This window comes from Suncus etruscus, chromosome 2, assembly GCF_024139225.1.
Source record: "Suncus etruscus isolate mSunEtr1 chromosome 2, mSunEtr1.pri.cur, whole genome shotgun sequence".
Taxonomy (NCBI): domain Eukaryota; kingdom Metazoa; phylum Chordata; class Mammalia; order Eulipotyphla; family Soricidae; genus Suncus; species Suncus etruscus.
The window spans coordinates 124690575-124706272 of NC_064849.1; the positions used below are offsets into that span (position 1 = coordinate 124690575).

The window sequence follows — 15698 nt, forward strand, 5'->3', positions numbered from 1 at the left end:
CACACACTGAATTTAGTGGAAAGACCTTGAGTTCAAGTCCCAACAGTGCACCCTCGACTGGATGTGGATATATGAGCCTTTCAGCTAACACCGACCCTAGTTTTTTCTTTCTCAAATTGGAATATAGTAGTAGAGTTGTTAGGGATTTTATATGTGCCATCTATTTTACTCCTAGTACTGTATATAGCATTGAGGGTTAAATAAATATTATTATTAAGGTCATTTATGATGATGATCTTGCGGAATGGGAACATATCCTTGGGCTGACTTGTTTATTTATATTCATTGGGCCGTGTACTTTTAACCTCATGTACTGAGGCTATATCTGTTGTATTTAATTCCCATTTTTCTTAGCCTACCCTAGTAAACAGTTTTTATTTATATTAGGTTATACTATGTCAAGATACAATATTAGCATTGTGTTAGTTATACTGTGGCCAGACACTAGGTTTAAAGCATTAAAAGGCTTAAGAGTAACCCATGAACTGGAAAGAAGTCCAATTTATTTTTAAAATGGGTATGTTGAGCTTGGGGAAAGACACTGTTTCCTAAAGTTATTTTTTTTCTCTCCTTGCATCCATTTTTTTTTTTTAATGACACTGTCAAAATTGACGTTTTCTTTTGCCATTGCAATGTTAGTTTTCTGGGCAACCTTGTTAAAACTGGTTGAAATAGGTGCAGTAATGCCAACAGTGTTTGCTTGGCCTATTTCATAGTTTATCTTACTGTCAATATTTGTATTGAACCTTATAAAGTTTCAGAGAGTTCAGTTGTCCCTTTAAGCTCTTGGTGTCTGAAAACAATACATGGTAGTGATTGTAGTTTTTATATACTTTATATCAAACACAGGAGAGTTAGAGGTGTATGTGACTTTTTGTTTTAAATAGGCTGCATCTGTCTGTACTACTTACGAATTTGTGGTCTCTGCATGGCAAGGGCTAGTGGGAAGCACCTTTGATAGTATCGTGATTGCACTTCACTGTAACTGGGATTGAAGGACTGTTCCCCAGGCACTTCTGAGGTTTGCTTCTAGGCTCTCTGCCTGGTTACTTCCCAAAGCATCTGGGGAAAGTCGAACAAAATGCTCGGTTCTTTTGCTCTGTGTGGCTGAACTCCCCAAGAACAGAAATTTGTCCCTGTATGCACTGTGCCTCCAGTATATCATCAGTAGGGTCTCAGTAAATATATATTGAATGAATGAGGAAAAACTGACATCTGTGGCCAGGTTTGCTTTTTTGATATGTGTGGTTCATTTGCTTTATCTTGGATATATTGGATACCATCAAACTTTTTTTGGGGTGGGTGGCTTACGGCGATGCTCAGGGGTTACTCCTGACTCTGCACTCAGGAATCACTCCTAGTGGTGCTTGGAGAATATCTGGGATGCCCGGGATGGAAACTGGGATGGCTGTGTGCAAGATAAGCTCCCTACTCACTGTCTTTTATCATCACTCTAGTCCCAAACATTTTTTAAACCCTCATGTATCACAGTGAAAATGTTATGAACATTTTTTCCAGGTAAAATTTGAACAAAGTCAAATCATTGAGCACCTACTCAGAATGTCTTTGAAAAAAAAACTAGCATATTAAATCTGTTTTTATATTGAGTTTATTAAAACTTGAAACTGAATGATTCTTAGACTGGCAGGAAATAAAAGCCTAGCAGTTGAAAGAGTTTTCAACTTAGTATAAGGCAGCTCATTTATATATTACTGCACTACAAGAGTTGTTTTATTGCGTAAGTTGGACAACTGTTTTCCTTATTAACACTGGGCACAATCCTGCACTGTCTTTTCACTGCTCTGTTAAATGATGTATGAGTTTGAGGGCTGCTTTTAATATTTTGGGACGCTGGAGGAGATGGATCTACAGGATTTTTAATACAGCGATGAATTTGTAGTGTACACTAATTAAGAGAATAAGTAGCAAAAAGCACCCAGTAATTCAGTAGAGCAATTGAAGTCTAAATTTATATTGTATTCATCAGAGCAGTTTGATCATTTGAAGCCAGAAAAGAGCTGTAAATATCTTGGCATGCTGTCTATTTAGTCGGCTTTTTAGCTCACTCTTTCAGAAAGAGCTATTGGTTCAGAGCAATCAGCAATAAATACGAAGACCAGCTCTGGGTAAGGCTTCCTCTGGACTCTGAGGACACAAAGATTGAGAGAGGAGTGGATTTGGCTTATTGAAGCTTCTTGTGGGTAGCGCACATGGTCACGAGCCCGATTATTGCTTGTTTTCAGAATGGTTAATAGAGTTCCAGGACAAGTTATGTCTTTCTTGGCATCTAGACTGTGAGGGAAGAGCTGTCTTGCTAAGAAGTATTTGAGCTGAGACCAATGGGGAGCAGGACGTTAGCTGGAGGAGGTAAATAGGTCAATAGGATGCAGTGCATGGGCAACCCAAGCAGGAGGCAGAGGGCTGCACCTGTGGCTCTGTGAGGACTCAAGGTAAGAGATACTGAGCAGAAGACAGCTTGTTATTCTTGGGTTATTGAATCCAAGGGAAGGCAAGCAGCATGAAGTATACCAACTGGGAATACTGGCGTAGTCAGTTTAAATGTTTGGGTGTTAGAATGAACCACATTAGTAGCAGGCATCTCCATGGGCTGTTTGTGGATTAGGGGTTCAGCTTCTTCAGATTAAGCACACATACAAGGCAGTAGGAAAAGGGCTTGGGGTATACTGAAGATTCTTAGCATGCATATTGGCACTGTTTTCCTGCTATAATACCCAACCCTAACATTTTTCCGAAGAGCAAACATGTGGTTTTATGGAATTAGAGATGAGAAGGACTTGCACATGCTTATTTCTATAGTCCATCTCAGGAAACATTTTCCTGAGCTGAACTGGAGAAAATTGTTCAGAAATCCTAAGACTTCCTGATGACAGGATGTAAGGTGTTTGTGAGCTAGCTCATGTTACCAAAAAGCCCCTCATCTAATTGGATTTTCCTAGAGAAAGAAGGGTTCATCCTCATAAAACACAGACGTTTTACCATTCTTACTTCTGCTCTGAGGTTTTCTGGGAAATATCAAAGGACTGTATTTGGTAGTGTCCTAGAACCAGTGAAAACAGCTCTGGGGACTGGAGTGATAATACTTATTATTAGGGTACTTTGCTTTGTAGCCAGTCTACCTGGATTCAATATCCAGCACTCCATAGGGTTTATGAGATTTGCCAGGAATGATCCCTGAGTACAGAGCCAGGGGTTTCCTTGAATGTCACAGATGTTTCCCCCCAAAAACCTCAGGAGTTAAGCCTTGAGTATCACTGAATATTACAGATGCCCCTCAAACAAAAACAAAAACAAAAACAAAAAGATAAAGTGCTGTTCTCTGGAGATTTTTCCCTCAGCCATACAGTGTATGTTTCTTAGTTTGTCCCTGTGAGAAAGTCTACAGTCAAGGCAGGGAAGGGTTGAAAGCTGGTGGTGGGTGGCAGGAGAAATACAGGTAGCATGTTCCTCTTAGAAGGGGTCAGGCATTGTAGAAAAGGGGTGTGTGTGCCCATCCATGCACAGGTATCATAGAGGAGATCATGGCACTTTTTCAGTATAAGACACTTTATGCCACTGATCTTCACTAGAATTGCCTGAAAAGGGTTTTTTACTCCTCTCATTCACCCATTTGAGTCAACATCCCAGATCTTCACTCTGGGGACAGGTATTCCAAGGGGCAACTGGCTACTCCTTCTGCCATTGAGAAGTTGTGTGACTTGGCAAAGGTGATTGTGTCTCAGAGTATGTCTTTATCTGAGAAACAACCATGCCAGTCTTCACTGTAGAGGGTGGACATGAGAATCAGTGAGATGTTTCTCAAAGTCCCCAGTGTGTGCTTGGCACAGGGAGGCCCTTCTGATACACCTGTGGAGAAGTGGGTAAGTGGAGTCACAGCCTGCAGGAGTCTGGAACTGCACAGTCCTTGCCTGCACACATTAGGCTATCAGTGTATTTTGCTGGTAGGCCTAGCAGCCCCAATTCCTTTAGAGCAGGTAGATATAAAACATAGTTATCACTTTTAATTTCATGGGCAGAGCATTTCTTAGGCTGTACTAACAGCAAGGTTTTCCCGGTGTATGTGGTTCATTAACTGTTGTATTAAGATACACTCTCTTGCTCACAGACCTTCTTTTTGAGATCTTTTTTTTTTTCAATAATATTCTAAAAAAACACTCTCTGAACATGTAATTTCCTAGCCGCATTCAGGGATTTATACAGAAGGCAGCATATGAGCCATGTGACAAAGTTAGGGGGAAATCAGGAACATGGGGGCTGAGCTGGGAGGAGTGAGTACCAGGGAAATCAAGTGATTAACTGCAGGCCTGCTTAGGAGGGGAGGGGTTTGAAGCAGGGGCTAAGGCAGAGACCCCCAAAACTTCAAAGAGGAGAAGTCAGTTAGGAATCTGAGATGACTTTTAAATTGCTAACAGTTGAACATGGACATTTTGTATAGCTCCTGTGAGGTGTAGAAACATTTCATTTATTGTTGCTTTTGTTATGGGGGTCATGTGAGTGGCCAAGGGACCCTGCACAATTGGGAATGGAACCCAGGACCTCACACTGCCAGACATATGCTGTACCACTTGAAATACTGAGCATTTTACCTTGTTTTTGTTTGGGGGCTGCATTTCAGTGATGCTCAGAGTTTACTCTTGGTGTGGCTCAGGGCATCAGGGCTGCATACTAGGTAGGCAAATGCCTTGTAAAGGGTGTCACTTACCTTGTCCTTCGCCAGCCCCTAGTCATTTCAGATTTTAAGGCAAACTGCTATTGGAGCACTTTTGATAGAGCTCACAACCACCACTATCCTCCATTTCCCTTCCTGCTGCCCTGTCACCTGTTTGGAGTGACACTCAATGTTAGATCAATTAGCTCAAAGATTGTTGGTCATTGTTCTTATTTGTTCTCCATGTTTTATCTGCTTTCTTATCTGATAATGCTATCTAGGGTAAGACAAAACATAGGGTCATTTGCTTTCTCCAGCTGCTCCTGAGCATGTGTCCCCCTCTTCCTCTCTCTTACTGCCTTTCTTAGCAAGCTCTCACCTAGGCTATTTCAGAATTCCTGGGAAGAACTGGGCAGAAAAGTGCTACCTGGGTCAGGCGAGAGAACCTGCCTGAAGTCTGAATCAGGTTCAGTACCGTGGTCAGCGGTACACATATATTCAAGTCTTATTTAATATACAGAATTTTGGGGGCTTCTTCAGTTCCCTTAATGGGAAGAGTGTTAAATGAATTAACAACTAAAGACAGTCTATAAATCTGTACCCTAAGCCTGTACTCTTTTGCTGCTCCATCATGTTCCTCTTTTGGATTCAGTATCGTTTTGATTATGGTATTTATTGCCACTGAACCTTTCAGCCCAAATGCTTTATACTGATTTTGGGGTGCGGAGGGGAGTTGGGGAGCTGGGAGGTAGAATGGAAAGGCAAGTGGATTTTCTTTATTAATTTCATAAACTCTCATGTGAAAAATGGAAATTTGATTTTTTTTGCAACACCCAGCAGCACTTAAGAGTTACTTCTGGCTCTGCACTCAGAAATTACTTCTGATGGTGCTTGGGGGACCAAATGGAATTCTGGGATCGAATCCAGGTCAGCTGTGTGCAAGGCAAACTCCCTACCCACTGTGCTATCACTCTGGTCCCTGACTTTAATTCTTGACTTATAACTTAGCAATGTTTTCCAGTGCAACAGGTATGCCCAAGTTCACTTGTGTCATCAAAGGAACATGAACAGACTTACATTAGATGTGGGTTCTTTGGCCTCTGCCTTAAAACTAGCTCACTTACTTTTTTTGGGGGAGGGGCACATCTGGTAGTGCTCAGGACATATGCCTACTCTACGCTCAGGAGTCACCTCTGGAAGACTCAAGGAGCATATGTGGTACCAGGAATCAAACCTGGATATACCTGTGCAAGACAAGTGCCTTAACTGTATTATCTCTCTGTCCCCATAGCCACTTTTTAAAAATAAGCTGAGAAGTTAGATATATTTCACTCTTGGCAGATGTTTTGTGACTTTCTATGTTTGCTTGAAAAATAATACCATCAGAGCCAAGTTTCTGAAATGAACATTTGCTTTTTTAAAATTTTATTTTATTGAAACAATTATGATCTACAGAGTTCTTCATTGTTGAATTTCAAATATACAGTGAGTCAGGGCTGCTCACATCACCAGTGTCAACTTCCCTCCACCAATGGACTCAGAGTGTATCTCACCACTCTTTGCCCTCTGGTCTGCCAGTATAACAGGCTCTTTAAGTTTAAATTGTTAAAGTTTAGGTCTCTTGATTCTATTTTCATTGACTTTGGCTTGTATATTTAGTTCTGTCCTTATTTTTTCTTACCAATGCATACAAGACCACTTGGCCCTGGCCCCCAGCCTTTTTTTTATTATTTTCTTTTTATTTTTATAGAAAAATGCAGGAATATATAGTAAAACAAAGTAATCTATGTCTCAAGGTTCTGTGAAAAAGGCAGAAGCCCTAATTTAAAAGATAAGATGGACTGGAACGATGGCACAGTGGTAGAGCTTTTGCCTTGCATGCAGCTGATCCAGGACAGATGGTGGCCTGAATCCCAGCATCCCATATGGTCCCTCAAGCCAGGAGCGATTTCTGAGTGCATAGCCAGGAGTAACCCCTGAGCGTCACTGGGTGTGCTCTCCCAAAAAAAGATAAGCCATAAAAAATTAAATTAAATTAAATTAAATTAAATTAAATTAAATAAAGGGGTGTGTGTGGCAGTTTTTTTTTTCATAGGCACAGCAAAATATGGGGAAAATAGAAAGGAAAATGTTAGGCCTAAAAACAGGGAGACCCTACCTATGTAGGATACTGCCATAAGACCAACTACAGGCTTTGGGCTATGTAGTCTAACTCCAAAGTCATTCTCTGTGGTCCCAGTAAAAATTCTTCAAAATCACAGTTGTGCGGTTAGGTAGTTAGAGGTCCTGGTTTTTGTACAGATCCTATGTTGAAGTAAGGGTGACACAGAGCATCTTCTGGTTTCATCTCACCATTAGGTAGCAGTGAAGGAACCCTGCTCTGAAAGCAAGTTGTTGCTGTTACCAAGTCATCAGGGTGTCATATGAACCCACTCTGGAGCAAATAGATGCCAGGGTAGCATTAGAGCCTTCCCGGGTAGAAGCCCAATTCCTGGTGCTGGTGCAGAAAATCGTGCTGGTTTCATAGATGGGATCCAAGGTTCAGGGGTAAATGGCCAATGTTCGATCTTCTAAAGTCTAAGCCAAGTCACTATGACAAATGGAAATGAACGTTGTTTTTTCACTTTTCATTATACAGAGGCAAGAGAATTTTCTGCTAAGCAGAAAAAGCCCTCCATCCTCATCTTCAATGCTGTGGAATAAAAGTTAATTTGAGTTCAAGTAGAGTGTACACTGTCTTTATAACATATGTCTACAATCATGACAAATTTAAAATAGCCTTTTAGGCAATCTTTGCTAAATTACATTATGTTATTATTGTGGAATACAATTGTGATAAAAAAAATCCCCTTTGCATTTGAAGGTAAAATGTTTTTTACAAAGGTATGCTTTGTGAATTATTGGTTCTATACGAGTTTAGCAAACTCCTACAAGACACATAACGCAAATCACAGAATCACTTCCTTCATTTTAACTACAGGAACACTCACAGTAAGTAGAGGCTTCATTGAGCCTTTTACCACCTGGACTACCATTTCAAAAAGGTGACTCTGAGGCTGTTAACTCAGATGTGGCCTGGAAGAGGGTGGTAGTGGGATTTACTCCCTTGAAAAGGAACAGCTTGAAGGCTGGACAATAGAGAATGTTCTGCATTGTTTTATTTTATTTTTATTTTGCCACACTCAGTGGATCTCAGGGCTTACTCCTGTCTCTGTATTCAGAGATCATTCAGGTGTGAGGTTAGCGATCATAGGGTCAAACCTGGATTGGCCATGTACAAGATAAGCGCCTTAGCTCTTGTAACTATTTCTCCAGCCCCAGAAATGTTTTATAGCCTCAGTACTATCTCTCCAGCCCCAGAAATATTTTATAGCCCCTGTACTATCTCTTCAGCCTCAGAAATGTGTTAAGGAGAAGATCAGATTCAAATGAGTAGAATATATGCCAGGTAGAACCCAGAAAATGCTGAGATCTGCTGTTCTAAGGCTTTTCTGTGAGTAAGAGGTAATGTAGTAAGTCAGTGCAGTCTCAGGTTAAAGACTGGGAGAATGAAGGAGAGAAAAAACTAAAACAAAAAAAATACTGCTTTTGAAGGAAGAAAAGACAGTCTGTTCTTGCTTTATTTTGATACTTTACATTATTGTTTGAAATAATATTATAAACTGTTAAACCACTTTAATTCCTTGGAAGTTTTCTTTTGTCTACAACAAATCTACTGATTTAGATACCCTAATAAGTTATCCAGTTTACTGTTGGTTGAGACTAGTCAGTTCAGAAATGCCTCTCTGGCCACTTGGGCCATGACTGGGGCCATGAAGCAGATACTCTGTTTAGGAAGTCCATATGCATCATGGAAATAGCAACTCCGAACTCTCAGTTTTCTTTATTGTCACATCAGTCTTGTTTTCACAAATCGTTCTTTTGTTTTGTTTTCACAAAGGTATTCTACTTTTGAAATCAGAACATTTCAATTTGGAGAACACTTAGAAGAAACAGTTTTAACATTATGAATAAAACTGGGTGAGAATATCAACAAGATTTTGTAACCTACTACAACCAAACTTTTAAATTCTTACAAGATATTTTTTTCTGAATCATCACTTACTGTGGGTTAGGGTGCCTGTCATTTCTTGCTCCAAGTTATTTCTATTTCTCTCTTCCTTTCCTATCTATAGCATGGTCATCAGAATTTTAAAAGGAACATGACAGACTGTTTGGAAGATTTAGTAAAAACCATTGTTAAACAGAGTGAGAGAGCAGCATTCTTTGATTTCTGAATTTTATGATTCACTAAAATTCATTTGAAAGCACTTTTGTTCTCACCTTGTTGCTTCCCCTATTCTTTCTATCAAGGTGGAGTTTTCCTTTCCTCCTTGTTCTGTGCTGAACCAGGCAGATTTTGTCTTTAATGATTGGGCGTCTTGTAGTGCTTTAGTGCTGTCACTTGAAGTATCAATCATTTTTGAAAACCACTGAAGATAAAAAGTTTTGAAGAAGATCCAGAGTGTGAGTATAATTGCATGTGCTGTTAACAAAAGTAGAAATCTACTTTAAAAAAAAAAAAACTTGAAATGTGGAAGATAGCAAAAAATAAAGTTCTGTCTTTCTAAGGATGGTGCTTCAATGTCTGTTCCTGAGTTATGCCAGGCTGTAATTTCTGCCATTGTTCATATCATTAATATTTGTGCAGTTCTTAATTTTCCCAGCATTTTCAGATTATTTCATTTTATATTCATATATTATATTTCATTTTATATTTTATATATTTCTTTTATATTTTTATTATATTCATATTTCATTTTATATTTTATACTTGTATTTATTATTTCATTTTATATTTATATTATATATTTACATATATTATATATTTATTATATATAATATACATATATTATTATATATATTCATTTTGTATTTAATTTTCATCTTATTTCTGATTATTTCATGTATTTTCTAATTTTCATTATGTACAGTTCTCTTTGTCATATAGTTGATGGCTTATATATTTGGCTTCTCACTAGATGTGAGTTAGGAAATAAAGTAAGAGTAGCTAAAATTCCTGCAACAAGAGAATGTTTGACATCTATTGGCTAATAAGATATCTTGCCCAGCATTATATGTAGCAGAGACATCTTGTGTATCAACTTTTGTGCCTTTTTAAAAATGTACTTGCTTATCTAACTTTTATGACAGTCTTTTCATACTTTCTGGCTCATTCCATCGGTAGTCACATAGCTATATATACTATAGCTAAGTGACCCAGTCACCTTGCTATAAATGAGGCTATTGGCAAGAGATGGGTTGAGGAGTGGGTTTGAATAGATCATGGAGGAGCACTGCTAGTAGCTAGTTCTCCATCCCAGAACCTAGCAAAGGGTAGGTGCATGCAACAAAATGATTGTGGAAGCAATGACTACTGCATGAATAAAATACCACTTAGTTGAGAGTTCTCTGTGCCTTTGGCATTAGGAGTTTAGATCAAGTGCCTGTCTCTAGAACTTCCCCTAAACTCAGAGCTAAAATGTAAGGCTTTTCTCCTGGGTTTTTGGTCTTATAGGTCATCTGTTAATGGGATGAGTAGGTTTCTAGAAACAGTTTTTCCAAATGAAAGGGTCTGAATATTCACCACTTCTTAACTTGCTTGCTAACATCAGGGAAATGCTTCTGTTAGAATAATCTTTGGTTATTTATTACAATCACACTTATAGTAGTAAACCATTTTTTTTGCTACTTATTTAAAAGATTTATTTTAACTTCTAATAAAATATTGAAAACTAGCCTTAACATATTAATAGTGATACTGGGCTGCCCTCATTAGTGCTCAGGATAAAGCTGCTGCCAGTGGAAATGGATTCCAGGAATTTGGCTTTTTTTTTTCAAGTGGTGAATGAGTGTTGTTGGCATGGGAGCTGAGAGATATGAACTTTGCCTTGGCTTCTTGTTAGACAAGTTAATTAGCCTCCCAGATTCTGGCTTGGTATGATGAAGGGTTGAATTGAATCTTTGTGTTGAACTTGTGGCAAACCTAATGTAATATATAAAGCTGTTAATTTGTAATGATGCATATCTGAAACTTACATAATGTTATAATGCAGAGTTACTGAGTAAAAACATTTTAGAAGTTACTTCTCAATTGCAGCCCATGTGGGTTCATTCTTATTGCAGCAATATTAGTTTAAACTTTTAAAGTTGTCAATATATAACTTATTTTGTTTATTGACAATTTTTTTCTTCTGACCCATTTGATAATTGATTGGATTGTTTTGATTTGTGATTAGGCAGATATTCTTGAAAGAAACTCACACAAGAGCTCAAAGAGTCTTGTTTTTAAGCACACAGAAACAAAAATGTTTTCTTAATTTTCTCTTTGATTCATCTTTGAAAATAATTTGGTCTTCCTGCTGGTTCTCACAAATACATGTGGAAGGTGCTATCTTTTACCTGGTGGTCCATGCAAAAGGAGCTTAGCTCTGGATAACAAGGTCAGGCTTGCATTTCTTTGATGCTCTAGTGTCCTGCTGTGTTATCTCAGCCATTCAAGTCCCCAGGCTTCTGCAGACTTCTCGAAATACATAGATTCTTTAAATAGTCATCTGGAGCATGAAGCTTTAGTTACAGAATTATGTCTCATAATTGAAAATCAGCTTGGCTATCAGGGGGAAGGGAGTGCAGACTGTGAGCCCCTTTACCTTACAGTATAACTGGAGAGCTTAAATCCGTGAACTCCAACTGACTTTCCTTTAGAAAATGCTGTGGTATCTGAATTTCAAAATAAAATAATTTTTGCCACCAGAAATCACCATGAATTTAAGAGGGTGTCTTTTTCATTTTTGTTTTGTCTTTGGTGTCAGTTCCTGAAGATTGACTGCAAAATTTGCTTTTTCTCCCTTAAGGCCATCTGCAAACCCTTAGATCAGTGGTAGAATTTTTTTCTTGCTTCTTACTCCCACTTCCTAACCAGAGGCTCCAAACAGAAATGATTTGGGTTTTCAGTTTGGTTGCTGTCCAGAATTACTCTTTTTGGGTCACGTGTCACAAATTTATCATTTCTATGTCCTTGTCTAACTTGTACTTTTTAAATCTCTCTCAGAGACACCAAATGGCTTCACTTATCTATGGGTTTTAAGAAAAATAAACGACATTATTGTAATAATGTCCAGAGATGAGGGCCGGATGGACCTACTCAGGATATGAAGCTCACCACAAAGAGAGGTTGAGTGCAGTTAGAGAAATAACTGCACTAACAACTACCATGATAGTATTAATGTGTGAGAGAAGTAGGGGATGGGGGAGGATGGAAATGGGGGACATCGGTGGTGGGAATGTTGCACTGGTGAGGGGGATGTTCTTTTTATGACTGAAACCCAACTACAATCATGTTTGTAATCACGGTGTTTAAGTAAAGATAGTATTAAAAATAAATCTCTCTCAAAAAAATTACTATTATTTTGTGTTCTCTGTTCTCCCAGGCAGTAGGAACTATCAAGGACCATTCTGGAGCTGAACTGCCCAGTCTTTGAAAGGCACTGAAGTATGTTTGCACAATTAGTTCAGAATCTTATCAGGGTTCTAATGCCTTTTTTCCCCTCTTTTTAAATCATGATTATTGGGCAGGGGATATAGTTTAGTGGTAAAGAGCATACTTTGCACGCTGGATACTTGGATTTGATCTCCAGCCTTTATCCCTCCCAAAATATGTTAATCAATCATTATCATTTTTTAACCACAAACTGCCAGCTCCAGCCTCAGCTATTAGCCTGAGCTATTTTGTTACAGGTTTGTTTGAAAGTCAGTTTAAAATTTGGGAGTGTGAACACCCATGGAGACACAGTTTTAAATGCTGAGACTGGGGCTGGAGAAAGAACTCAAAGGACTCAGCACATGTGAGAACCAGATTTGATCTTTGGCACCTCATAGTTCCTGGAATAGTCCCAGATGTGACTCCAGTGCTGCCATCCACACATCCAAATGGTGAATCTATCTCTGCATTAGCAAACAGAAGTCCAATTAATTAACCCCGAGAATGGAATAGAGGTTCCTAGAAACAGATAATCCTGTTACAGTGTTAAAGATGCTACAAGTTTGGTTTTGAGGTCAGAGGTTGCTTTGTAATTCATTTTCTCCCAGCTTGGTAAAGTATGTATCTTGGCCAGTGCACAGATCCAGGACTTCTCATTGCCATCACTTTCTGCCAGCCAATACTGTGCTGCTTCTGACTCTCTCCATTGCTAGCATGAGCTTATGAACTTCCGGTTGGTGGCACCTGGGCAAGTCTTGAGCTGGAGTTCATTGGGCAATGTCTGTGAGCAGAGGACTGGCAGTAGTCAGCATTGACTGGTAGTGAGTCAGATTTGCCCTCCAGGGGTCTGTATTAAGTACTAGGACTAGGTCATGGTAAAGGGAACCCATCAACTCAATCTATACTCTAGCCATGTAGAGTCTTTGGGTCTCTGAGTCTTCTGAGAGTTGTGGTGGTGACCAAGGTTCTTCCATAGTTGAAGACAAGTAATTTTAACCCAGAGCAAAATTTCTCCTAAAACGTTTAGTTTTTGTTCAATGCAGAGAGTCTTTAGGGCTCAGAATTAAAGGTGTGTATAGTAGGTGATGGCTTGAGACAATTCAGTCAGGATACTTTTAAAATATATACCTAGTACTATTGCTAGAAGTAATTAAAATATGAGAACATTAGTTACAAACTAATTTATTTTGTTGTGTATTGAAATTTCCTTGGAGAAGTGGTGGTGGTATTTATGTGGTAGGTCTCTCCTTCACTAACAGACATGAAATTTCTCTCAGGCTTGACTTTGATGGTTAAGACAGAAAAAACTGCCATCAGTCACCTTCCACTGAATAGGACTTTTAGGGGACTTTTTATTCCTTTATGAGCTGGACTGCTTGGTAACTACTCTCTTCCTGGCTCTTAACTCCTCCTATGAGAGAGTTAGGGCTGAGTTCTAGAACTAATGCAATTATTTTCCCTTTGTGGTGCTGGGACTTCAGTATAGGACTTCACACATGCAAGATAAGTGTTCTACTGCTAGCCATACCCTGGAACTAATTTATTTATTTATTGGTTTTAGGTCTATACCTGGCTTACTCCTTGCTTTTTGCTCAGGAATCACTCCTGATGGGCTTAGGAGTCCATGCAGGGTTCTAGGGATCAAACTTGGGTCAACCACATGCAAGACAGTTGCCCTACCCATTGTACTCTGTCTCTAGCTTCCCCAATTTATTGTTTGAAAGAGATGGTGAAAGACCCATAAAAATCAGGTCTAGCTAAATTCTAGCATTGAGGACAATTTCATCAGAACCTTTCCCAGTGTCCCACTAGAAATCATCTCTGATAATTAAAAGGAAAGTGGAACAGATTTTTTTAAATCATAAATATAGATTTAACAAGAGATTTCCTGATGATAAGTGTGAGCATGCTGAGAACCCCAGGGGGTCTTGGCTTTGTACTCAGAAAAGACCTGTAATCAGATGGGCGATGCCTGCAATTGTTCAGACTCTGTTACCTGCAGTTTTAAGAAATGTATTTTGACACTTAAGGACATCTAAAAATGTAAATTTAATTATTGCTGCACTTTTTTTTCGGTGGGCTTAGATGAAAGTAGCAGACTATATGACAAAATTGCCTCTAAGATGTAGTTGTTATTGTTTATAATAAGCTTCACCGGTCTTCAGGATTTTATTGCTGAAGCTGGCATATGAATGCTTTTAAAATGTGACCTTAGGGTCTTGGGCAACAAGTTAGTTTGACTTGGAGGGAAGGTAGCTCTCAGTTTATGGTTCAAATAGCCTTTCACTTAAGGGATGCTAGAAAAAGAGTGGTGGGTGGGGGAGCAGGGAGAGGATGGAAGCTTAGAAGGGAATCTTAGACTTGATTTTTTTTATATTGTGGTTCAGGGGTGACTGTGACTTAAGTCTGGCAGCTGATTGGTGGGTTCCTTTCTGCAGTGGTATTGTTTCCCTGTCCTGCTGTAGGGCTGCTGGGGTATGATTACTGGGTAGCTGCTCTCAGGGTTTTGGAAATGTGGACAGTGGACCTATCTTAGCAGCTTCTTCCAAATCTCTGCAAGCATATGGCTGGTGCGACAGGGGTCCTTCTCCTTATAGGTACACAGGTCACATCAGTGGGGAGTGTACCTTGTTTTCTGTCTTAGTCAAAAGGTGTGCCTTTAACCTGCTGCTTGCAGTGCTCTGGAGTACGGGGATTGACATACAACAGAAATGTTAAAATCTTAGGAATCTGGGCAGTACCATTGGCACCATGGGGTTGGGTTAGGAGAGAGAACATTTAGTGTGAGCAGAGTATACATAAGGCACTATCCCTGAGGGAAATGCAGATAGATGCTGGGTGTGGGCAGTGACCAAGAGCATAGTCACCAGCCTGGGATTTGTCTTAAAATGGTTTCTCTGGGCCTGAGCAATAGTATAGTGTGTAGGGCATTTGCTTTGCATGTAGTTCACTGCGTTTGATACTTACCATCACATAGGGTCCCCAAAGCACTGCCAGCAGTAATTCCTGAGCACAGAGCTAGGAATAAGTCCTAGGCATTGACAGGTATGGCACAAAAGCCATAAAAAGAGAAAAAGATTAAAAACCAGTTTTCTTTATGCCTTCACGGTCTATATATACAAGGGAAATGAAAAGTGGAGTTTGTGCTTGGTAATTTGTTCTAGCTGGTGAAGTTTATTAGATCTAGTTGTGATCTTTGAAAAGCCTATTTTCCTCTTTAAATGTAATAATATTTAAAGGCAATAGTATTTGCCTGCTGGGTTTTTATTCATGTCTAATTGTGCGATTGTAATTTAAAATTATGGGGACAAAACATGCTACTGAAATTATAGTATTTTGGGGGCCAGACTGATAGCACAGTGGTGGGGTGTTTTCTTTGGTTATAGCTGACCTGGGTAAGGTCCCCAGCATCCTATATGATCCCCAGAGACTGTCAGTTGTAATTTTGAGCACAGAACCAGGAGTAATCCCTGAGCTCTGCTATGTATGGCCTAAGCTCCTGATAAAAGATGT

At 39.3% G+C, this 15698-nt stretch overlaps 1 protein-coding gene across 3 annotated transcripts in view; it reads left to right on the forward strand.

The window, feature by feature from the left end:
• MAST4 (microtubule associated serine/threonine kinase family member 4) overlaps positions 1-15698 on the forward strand; it is a 646820-nt gene that overhangs the window by 2708 nt on the left and 628414 nt on the right. The window lies entirely within an intron of this gene.